The sequence below is a fragment of the Prenolepis imparis genome, unplaced genomic scaffold, assembly GCF_030444845.1.
Source record: "Prenolepis imparis isolate NDT839.2.m4 unplaced genomic scaffold, iyPreImpa1.0 SCAF_11, whole genome shotgun sequence".
In the NCBI taxonomy this organism is placed as follows: Eukaryota; Metazoa; Arthropoda; class Insecta; order Hymenoptera; family Formicidae; genus Prenolepis; species Prenolepis imparis.
Window position 1 is genome coordinate 14,309,876 of NW_028141169.1, and position 10,076 is coordinate 14,319,951.

General features: G+C 28.8%; 1 non-coding gene across 1 annotated transcript; it reads right to left on the reverse strand.

Moving 5' to 3' along the window:
* Nucleotides 1-3,480: 3,480 nt before the first annotated feature.
* LOC145943333 (5S ribosomal RNA) lies at nt 3,481-3,601 on the reverse strand. Its single transcript, XR_014426501.1, has one exon. It is a non-coding gene; the product is annotated as a 5S ribosomal RNA (ribosomal RNA).
* Between the last annotated feature and the right edge of the window lie 6,475 nt (nt 3,602-10,076).

Genomic DNA, 10,076 nt, shown 5'->3' on the forward strand with positions numbered 1-10,076 from the left:
CCTATATTATTGTTTTGTTGAGATAATAACGCTATCATATAGCTAAAGTTTGAAAACATGTTGTCCTACTTTTAATTGCTTCGTTTTTGCAGGTGGCTTGTTGTGCTTCCTCAAAAAATCAACTCCTAATATTTCAGTTGAATTCCGATCTTTGTGACGTTGGATGTGCTCGAGTAAGTAACTGGTGTTGTACAATGCTTCCGAGCAACCGCGACCAGATATTTTTGTCTTCAACAGCTAAAATCAGAGAGAAAATTGTCGCAATCAACCGTCGTGAAGATTACTGGAGTCATTGAAGGTTGTATACAGTCTTTACTTTGATTTAAACGCTGATAATTCGAAGGACCGAAGGACATTCATGTATAGAATTAGTCATTCTCATTAGAAGAGAAAATCTGCACTTAAAGGGACTAACCGCTCCTTTTAATAACCAATTTCCCGTTAGTTAGATATTTAATACCAGAACCTTAGACTTCGTTGTTTCTAATATTCTGTCATATTTGGTCGGGAAGTCAATCTTGATGATATACAAAATGTGTCTGATTCTACGCTCGTGTAGATTTATTATCGGGTTGATTTTCTCGATATATACTGTTATATCCAGACCAGGAATAGTCGAAGGAAGATCGTAACTTATTACTTTCTAAGAAACAGATGCTTTAAAGGCGTTTGTTTCGGATCGAATAAACTATCAAGTCCAAAAAGAGGTAAAGGACGAGTTTTAAATCATTTGAAAAATGGTCAAAAAATACGTCTATTAAGAAATTTCTAGAATTTAAGGAATTGAAATCGTCTGTGAAGAAGAAGAAGAAAAAGAAGAAGAAGAAGAAGGGGAAAATTCACAGATTATGAAAAACTGCGAAAATAATAGATAGTGATGAATTAAATTCGGGAAACACGGAAGAAACGCGCGAAGATAATGGAGGTTGTTTTGGATGGGGTTCGAAGAAAGCATGAACGAAGGAATTTGAGTGCTCGAAACAGAACATCGCGAGAGGTCTGGCTCTGGAGAAGAAACAGGAAAACGATTATGCGAGGGAAAAGAAGAGAAGAGAAGAGAAGCAAAGAGATTCACGTTTTCTCTGCAGCTAGATTTTTCTTTCCGGAAAAGATCTAGGCAAATATAATTAATATCTTTTCTAATACTAAGGTCCGCAGTAACTCGAGCTGAAAGCTTCCGAGTTCGCCCGATATATCGGCAATTGCAATTCAAATACTCTTAGAATCTTTTATAAATCAATGTTTCCTCTCAAAGATGTGACAACCGATTGAGTTAATCCATTTTGTGCGATTTCAGTCCGCCATATTGAATCGGCTACTTTTGAATTTTGAAAATCTGAACTTTGATTTGATATCAGCGACCAAAAGCCCTTTAAGTTATATACAGTTTATACATACAAGACCCTTCATCCTTCTTATTATTAGAGCACATATCCGATATATCAAGATAGAATAAGACGCCACATTTTTTAAGAACAAAATAAAACTGCTTACTCAATAAAAAAGTGTAACTCAAAAAGTTTTATAGGATCAATATTGCAGAATGCTAAACAATTTCAACATGCATATTTTACAGCAAGATTTCCAAACAATAATTAATTTTCTCTAAGTATTCTCCAGCATTTGCGGTGTAACTGTTTCTATCGTAGCAACAATTTTAGTCTTCACTTCATCGAGGGAGGTCACAAAGATCTTGAAAACAATGTTCTTCACATATCCCTAAAGGAAAAAATCAAACGGCATAATGTCATAAGCGCGAAGGCCACAGGTTCACCACGTCCAACTCAGCACCCCAGGAAAATGCATATCAAGAGATTCTCGGACAATAAGAATTCAATGTGACAGTGCGCCATCTTGCTGGTAAAGCACATTTAGCTGATATGGCTGCTTTCTCTTGAATAATCGCCATTTTGACGTATTACGTCATATCTACTAGATACATTAATGCAAACATTGCAAGAAGTCTTTCATGCCAGTCGACGACAATAAACGCTGATAATTTTTTAGTAATTTTTAATTTTATTCTTTTTTTGCGTTTTGTGTTATCTTTCTTTTATTATTACGTTTTATTATTCTACATGGGTTTACAACTTCCAGCAAAACGAAGTTCAACTCATATTAATGGGTGTTTCGGAAGCAAAGTCTATATACAGGGTGTCCCATAATTCGCGAACCACCTGTCAGTTGCAGGTAGAGTAGGTTAAACTGAGTAAAAAAGTCCTCTACCATTTAGCGATTTTCTCAATAATTAATGAGAAATAAATTAAAGAAAATCAGCCAATTCGAGCGATGATAAGCGTGCAGCGAGAAGAGACAGCCCACTCGGGGGTTCAGAGTTAGCGCTACTCGTATGTAGTTACTGTCTTTTGTAAAGCGCTCCTCCCCGCTTCATCGCGCGCTTAGCAACCGTGTAACATTATACTGTTTCTTTTCGCCGCATGCTTAGTAACGATATGAAACTGGGCTGTCTTTTCTCGCCGTCGTCACGCGAATTGGCTGATCTTCTTTAATTTATTTCTCATTAATTATTGCGAAAATCGCAAAATGGTAGAGGACTTTTCTATTCAGTTCAACATGCTCTACCTGCAACTGACGGGTGGTTCGCGAATTATGGGACACCCTGTATATATAATTATACATAGTTTATAATTATAAACATAATTATAATTATAAACATAATTATAAATACTTTATATGAATTTGCAATTTCTAGCGTAAATCCAGGTCTTTAATTATATAAATAGTTTTTTACAGTATTATTTATATCGTTATATTTATAGTATATATAAGAAATTAATAAAACATCTATTTTGAATAAAATAATATACAAATTTTTACTTTCACTTGGCGCAATTTTTTTTTATTTAAAATGACATAAATTTTCTAATAAGTTTGCTTAAAAATTAATCTGTGAAATTTGTAAAGTAATAAATAAGATTTTTGTTTTGTGTTTAAAAATATTCCACATTGAACGATGTAATTTATTATGCTATTCTTCTCTTATATTTTTATATTTCAAACTTTATTTGATAGGCTTGTAATATATTCTTAAAATAAAAATTTTAGAATTTTAATTTGTTTATATTTTATGTTTTATTCTATATTATGTTATATTATGCTAAGGCAGTGTAATTTTGATTAATTTTATATTTATTTTATTTATATACAGATAATTGATAATTTTATTTGTTATATACATAAATTTACTAATGCATATTACAGTTTATTGCATGTCAAATTTTAATGCCCTAATATGTAACTATATCATGATGATAAGTTTTTATTACACAACCGCACGATTATTTTCTGTTTAAAATAAAAATTAAAATTACAAAGATAAAAATTATAAATTAATGTTTTAATGCAATTTTTACCGAAATAATTATAAAAATTACAGATTTTTACATAAAAAATATGTACAATTTGAAATAAAAAATATATCTTATTATTGATAAGCTTTGAATAACAAAAAAAAAATGGTGCCAACAGTACATGGTGTTCCCAAGCGGTCACCCATCTAAGTACTAACCATGCTCAACGTTGCTTAACTTCAGTGATCGGACGAGAACTGGTGCTTCAACAACGTGATATGACCGTTAACAACAGTATCACATTTAGTTACTGGAGAAATGATGTATGTGTATATAATTTGAGAATTTTGAAGCTACTGTATAGATAAAATAACACAAAACAGAAATCTTATTTATTACAAATAAATTTTATAATTTAATTTTTAAGCAATCTTATTAGAAAATTTATGTCATTTTAATGCTCCGACTCAGGCACGCCAAGTTTTGTTGTCACTATAATCACTTCCATGTCGAATCTAAATTGTTTTGACTATACAGATGATAACATTATTTACAAAAATGATTCTGTAATAAATTTTATATCAGATCAGATAATAATCTGTAAAAATTAATACACTATTTATATCTAGTTGAGTATAGCTTTGATTTTATATTTATTTTCCGAGCTGCATATTACTAAATATATTTTTAAGCCTTATTTTCAAACTTTGATTTTGTATGTGTATGTTTATTTTTAAACATTGTTTTGTATGCGTGAAGTCTTTTTAAAAAATGCCTTTTACTAGAAAAGTTTTTATAAAGGCATATTTGTAAAATTTTACACACAATTTGGAATTTTCTTATATATACTTGGCGTTTTTTTTTTGTAAAGAATTTTTAGATTATACTATCTTATATCTAATGTTGTCTTTAAGTCTTTAACAGAAACGCTCAGTCAGTATCATATAAATATCTATGACCATATGTATAGACATACTTATTACCTCATTCTTTGATCATTTTTAGATTATAAATGACGCAATATGTTTTCAAATTTTTAATCAAAATTCTTATTACGGTTGTTTTTAAAAATGTTTAAATATTGCAAAGAAAAGTTTTATTTTGTTACAAATTACATATAATTAAATAAAATATTAAATTAAAAAGCGTTCTCTCTCTCTCTCCCCTCTCCCCTCTCCCTTTCCCTCTCATTCCCTCTCCCTCTCCCTCTCCCTCTCTCCAATAATTTTTTTTTGTCAATTTATATAATTTAATATAAAAAATTATAAAATTCTTATTAAGAAAATAATATTCCATATAAGATTATTATGTTTAATAGAACAAATATATCAGATAAATAGAAATATCAATTGTAAAAAAAACATTTTTCTCTGTACACAGGTACATAAAGTTTTAAATACCACCTTTAAATATCACCTGACAAACGATTTGTATTTGTAACAATTATTGTATTGTAATATATAATATATAAATTTTATATATTTTTTTATATAATATTTTTGCAGTTTAACAGAATAATTGTTGGCTAATTTACTGCAACTGTACAATTATATATTTTTAAAATATTTTTGCAACATTGAATTATAATTTCTTTTGCGATGTGGTACAAGATAACTGAAAGGTTTCATATATTGTATCGTCAAACTTTTAATATTTTAGCGCAACACATGAAAAATCTATATTTTATATAAATCTTGAAACAAAGTAAATGAAGCATTTCTTTCTTAATTTTGCACGGTTATATTTATTAACTGATGAATTAAGTGTATGGAGTAAGATATTTATATATTAATAGAAACTTGCGAACTTCTCTGCGTATCTCAGAGCTAATTAAACAATAATGGAAGTAGCTCATTAAATTTTCGTTATACTTCGCATGTATATAGTAAGTTAGTATAGATTTGATAATAAAATATGCCCGCTCTTTTGAATTTTCTTGAGTAATGCAATCATACACCTAATGTTCTTTTTATAGATTTTTATAATTCTGTAATATATGTGCTTGTCTATAGTTTCAAATCTTATTTATTTTTATTTTAAATAAAGAATAAATAATTAAAATAGAAAAACTAATTAATCATAGATTTTAATTGAAATAAAATTAACAACTAAGACTTTAGAAAGGCTCTCACAATGTAAAATACATACATTTAAATTTCAACGGGCTAAAAAAAACCAGACGCAGATGGTAATGCGTCAGTTTCAAGGAAGAATTAATTTTCATTGAAACTGATTAATTGTGCACAGGGCACAAATTTTCTTTGGCATAATATTAATAATAGTAATAATAAGAAATTGAATAAATTTCAATTTGAGATTTTATTTTTAAATAAAATTAATCTTCCTGTCTCCCTTAGAAAAAGAAGCTTAAACATTTATTAATTGTAATATGTAATTTAGTCATATATAATATTTTATTGTGCAATCATACAAACACTGTTTAAAATTTATAACTATATAATTTAATATTTGTTTAAAATGTCATTTATTAAAAAAAAACTGATATAATATTAGAGTTTGGGGAGAATATAAAAAAATATTCAGACGAATAACAAATGGTTTATTAATTTGACTGACACGGACATCCCTACTTGTGTATCCAATCTTTTACAGCTCGGTGGTAAATTTAGCCTTCCTACTTTTAACAATAAAAGAACAGCGATTTATGAATTCATTAAAGATCTCGAAGGCAATTCCAAAAGAAATAATATGACTAATTTAAGGGGGATTAGGAACACCATCATCCCACAATTTTCCCGTTTCCTACACAACCGATTGCAGAAGGATTGGACACAGGATAAATTATATCAAATGTATAAATCCACAATTGAATTTCATCACCATAACCCTAACATTATCTTCACACGAGCGGACAAAGGTAATGTCACAGTCGCTATGAACAAAGAATATTATATTAATAAAGTAGAGGATTTATTAAATGACAACAACACGTATTCTGTCATGCAAAAAAACCCAGCCTTAAAAATTGAAAGAGATCTCAATAACAAATTAAAAAATTGGTTAAAGAAGGAGTATATTTCAAAAAAAGAATTTTATGGTTTACGATCTAGTGACTCTCTCCTACCAAAGGCATACGGCCTACCGAAAATTCACAAGAACAATATTCCTTTTAGAAACATCGTTTCCTCGATTAATACAGCCTTATATTCCATTGCTAATTTTATGCATAAAATATTATCTTCGAGTATCCCTCGTGCAAAAAGCCATGTTAACAATAGTTACGAATTGTGCAACATACTATCTGGAAGGACATTGCGAACATCGAACATTGTTATATCTTTGGATGTAAAGTCGCTTTTCACAAACATTCCTCTTGATCTTGCATTTGACAGCATCAATAAAAGATGGAAATACATTGCAACACACACTTGTATTCCACAGAATGAATTTATCTCAACAATTAAATTCATCTTAACCTCGACATTTTTCACGTTCAATGATAAGATCTACAAGCAAACATTCAGAACCCCCATGGGATCCCCATTATCACCGATTATTGCTGATCTTGTAATGCAAGATTTAGAGGATCAATACTATACACTTGCGACGCGAATATATTATTTTATTACAGATATGTCGACGACATAATATTAACTGCGCCTGAAAACCAAGTCACAACAATTGTAAATAATTTTAATAATTACCATGAAAGATTACAGTTTACAATTGAATACGAGGTGGACAGGAGCATAAGCTTTTTAGATTTATCGATTAAAATAATTAATAATTCAATTCATATAGATTGGCATAGAAAGGAAACTTTCTCTGGAAGATTGCTTTCATTTTTCTCTAATCACCCTATATGCCACAAATTAGGGACTATATATAATTTGGTAGATAGAGCAATGCTTCTGTCACATCCTCATTTCCACAGAAAGAACCTTGAAATTGTTATTAACATTTTGTTGGATAATGGATATCCGCTACATTTGATCTTTGAAACTATCAATCGAAGAATTAAAATAATCACAAACAATAAAACAAAGACAAAGAACATGAATATACAGAAACTGAAATTAAAAAGAACTATTTCGTGATTCCATATATTAAGAATATTTCTGAACTAGTTGCATCTTCAATCAAGAGATCAGATTTTACGGTGGGTTACCGGTGCCTCAACAAACTTGATAAAATCATAAAGACACAAAAAGATAAAAATAATCAACCTTCTAATAGCAATGTAATATATAAAATTAATTGTAACAATTGTAGCGCTTCATATGTAGGTCAAACAAAAAGACAATTGCATACTAGAATCAAGGAACATATGAACAACATCAAACTTGATTCTACAAGTCATTCGGTGGTCTCACAACATATTACTAACTTACAACACTCGTTTAATTGGAACAAAGTAAAAATATTAGACATGGAAAATAACTATCATAAGAGACTAATTTCAGAAATGATTCATATTAAAGAACAAAAAAATGGAATCAATTTAAAAACTGACACCGAATTGTTTGACTGCACATACTTTGATATTATTGGAGAATTGTCGAAAACATAGTGTCTTGGTTTGTTACTAGAATACTGTTTGCTAGTTACTATTTACACATCGAACTTAGTTCTCACTAATACACATCACCAGTCAATGTTGAGACTTGATAGGAGTGTGATCTTATACAATAATTGTAATGTGTGTGCGGACATCTTTCTACACAATTGTAAGTCAGATTGCGGATTTTATAATGATTCTGTTGCACTGATGGTCTTTTGTTTCATTCATTAACAGCTTATAAGAACTACAATATTAAAATATGGACACCTTAAAAAGGACAACTTCTCGGTTCACAACGATGAATTTTTCTTTTTATTAAAACTCAATGTGCCCTAATATTGTTATCAAAAAATGACGAGAGACGTTGATGTTCAGGGGGAGTCGTTCATTATCAAGTAATCTGACCGATCTATATGGAACTGCGTCACTAACAATGTTCTATTTCCTAACGAATCTATCTCAATTTTAAATTTGTTATGTTTAAGTCGAAACAACCTTCACGATGATTTTTTATACTGTAACTTATTGATTATTTTATTATTATTTTCTTATCGTTTATATTGAAAAAGACTAAGTAAACTCGAAACGTCTATAGATATTAAATAGAATATAATATACACACGTTCTTGATATTATTGTCATCCAAAAAACTGCTCGTCACATTTGGTCTTTTATAATAATTTAATTTGTGTTACAATATACGAGCCTTTGTTTAATTAATTAATTGTTTTATAAAAAAATATATTCTCTACAGACAGAAATTTAGTACAAAACAAAATTTCCAAATCAATGTTATCTATCATGTCTTATTTTTGAAAATTTGTGTTTGTCATTGTGTTTGTCAAAAAAAGAATTTTTGTATTCAAAATATCTGTATAAATGATAAATGAAACCAAAGTATAGTTCTTGAGGTTGTGGCTTTGATTATTCACAAAATCAATTTTTTGGTAAATTCAAGAAAATTGGATATAAATCAAATAATAGTATACTTTATCGGCATAAGTTCTATCTGTTTTATTTTATATGTCATTATATCAAGAATTGCATTCTATGATTAGTTTTTCGAAATCATTCGACTTCTATGAGAGAATATGCAATAAAAAATAAAAGATATTTCTATTTAAAAAAATAAGATAACCTTAACCTACCTTTAAAGAAATTTAATCCAAGATTAAATTAATGTTCGTTATATTTGATAAAAATTAAGTAATACAAGTTATATTTGCGATTTTCATGTTCTCCTTCTATTACAATGCACGCTTGAGATCTTCTTCTAAGAGTTGAGAATTCTCGAAAATTTCAGGTCTTTGTTAGATTATTTGACAAGCACATAACTTTGTAAGAAGAAGATGCCAAGCATGCATTATAATGGAAGGAGGACATATGGAACCAAACCAGTATTGTGCTTAGATGATTTTAAAATTAGCTAGATAAAGATGAGATAAAAATATGTAAATTCATCTTAGATAAGATAAAGATGATTTTGTTTTAAATATATCTAGATAAAAGATAAAATTATATCGCGATTTATTTAAATAACTTCCAGATAATATTATTTTTAAGACCGCTTATGTAAACACAGTTATAAAAAAAATGTAAATTATAAAAAGGATATAAAAATATATTCATACTTTTATTTGTAAGTTTTTATCGCTTATTGCTTAAGTTCTACTACTTAAGTATTTTTATGTGGTATGAAACTTTAAACCAAATTATCTGAACATTATTCTAGATAATTTAGTAAAGATTTTTTTTCATCTATAAGATGCAGATATAGATAATACATATTTTTATTATCTACATGAAGATAAGATGACGCCAAAATTTTATCTAAATGATCATCTTTATAATTTTATTTAGATAACAGCAAACACTGACCTTTTGTAAATAGATTTGTAAACATCGAGGTAAACTTTCATATACGACACGTACAAGCCACTAATTAGTCATGATAGTAATATATAAAATTGTTTATATCTCTGAAACGATTGAGTTTTCAACCTATGTTGTATTATATTTACTAAGACTTTTTACTTAGTATTGTGTACTATATACCATATGATGCATGAATCTTATTGAATGGATTTTTTTAACACCCTGTATATGTACTCACACGTAGTTTAAAAATGATTAAATTTTAATATAACATATCTGAAAAACCAAAAAGGGCGGTTCTAAAAGTGCATGTTCATTCAGGAGTAAACTCTCCATATGTCAAGATCACAGTAATCTGTGCTGTACAA